The sequence below is a fragment of the Frankliniella occidentalis genome, unplaced genomic scaffold (assembly GCF_000697945.3).
Source record: "Frankliniella occidentalis isolate FOCC.00 unplaced genomic scaffold, Focc_3.1 Scaffold543, whole genome shotgun sequence".
Taxonomy (NCBI): Eukaryota; Metazoa; Arthropoda; class Insecta; order Thysanoptera; family Thripidae; genus Frankliniella; species Frankliniella occidentalis.
The window spans coordinates 19,382-20,846 of NW_026267659.1; positions in this window are offsets into that span (position 1 = coordinate 19,382).

Below are 1,465 nucleotides of genomic sequence, written 5' to 3' on the forward strand. Positions count from 1 at the left end.
AAGTCTTATGGGAAATTCTATGCAAAATCGAAAATTTGAACTGGACTCCAAAATATTTGTCCTAGATCGAAACTGATTTCTAAATCGGATTGTACGTCAAAAACCGAGTCTAACGACATGCCGTATGGCCGTCCATAGAATTTTTCACCAATTTTGTTAAAATTTGACCTAAAACAGCCAAAATTGAGGATATTTCTGTGGCAATGGCTGGTCATAGACGGTCATACGGCATGTCGTTAGACTCATTTTTTGACGTACAATCCGATTTAGAAATCAGTTTCGATCTAGGACAAATATTTTGGCAGTCCAGTTCAAATTTTCGATTTTGCATAGAATTTCCCATAAGACTTGTGGGTTAAACTTTAAGCTCGTTTCGCCACCACTTAATATTATCCGATTTTGTTCATCTTTGGATATATTTTTTTCTTCGCACATTCGAACAGGGTGACGAGTACTCTGACACTCCAACTCATACTTGCGGGAAAAAAAATCACCCTAACCCAGCGCTCTATCACCCACTTCTTCGGCTCCTCAGTATCCACTCGCTCTCGGACCCGGGGCGATTCTGTACCTGAAAGCTCTACTGCTTCATCGTCTTCGAGGAGAAGGCATAGGGAGCAAACACCTGCAAGTAGTAGAGCAACATCAACAACACCCAACAGTAACAGTGACCCTGACCCTGAAGTCGCTGGCCTGACCTAAGAGGAGAAAGACAAGGTGTATTCAACCACTAGCCTTTTATGGCATTATTTCACTTAAACGGGTAAGGATCAAGCTAAATGTAATTTATGTGCTGTCACTGGAATAGACATGAGCGCCGACCGGATTTTTATCGGCGGCGGCGTTTGGCCTAAAATTTGTCGCTGATGCACCTCTCGGCGGCGGCGGCGGCGTGACCGGCGTCCACAACTGAAATTCGGCTGTAAAACGTTCTGAAAACGACAAATACGCGATATTGCGCTATTGTTGCATGAGCTTTAGACACAATCAATGTTTACTGTCCAAAAAACCTTAAAAAGTTGGCAATGTTCTGAAAATTTGGTGAGACGATTTTTTTTTGCCTACCTACAAGGCGTCTGCCGTGCGATTTCAGTGAAAAATTTGTGCTAAAAGACCCGCGCCGCCGACCACGCCGCCGACCAAATGGCCGGCGGCGGCGCGGCTGCGCGCCGAAAAATTTCTATCGGCGGCGGCGGCGCGTCAAAATTTGTCGGCGGCGGCTTGGCGTCGGCGCGGCGCCCACGTCTACACTGGAATCAGTACACCAACGGGAGCCACCACTTTACTTCAACGCCACCTTAAAGAAGAGGGTTAGAAGAGCCTAGTGAACCTACTACTGTAAATGTCACCTCACCTTCTGGAGCAGGGACTCCATCCTCATCCACTTCAGCAGACGCACCAGCAACTAAAAAGACAAGGTGGAGACATCTTCAAATGAAAAGTGCGGGTCGCACTTCTGGCAGTT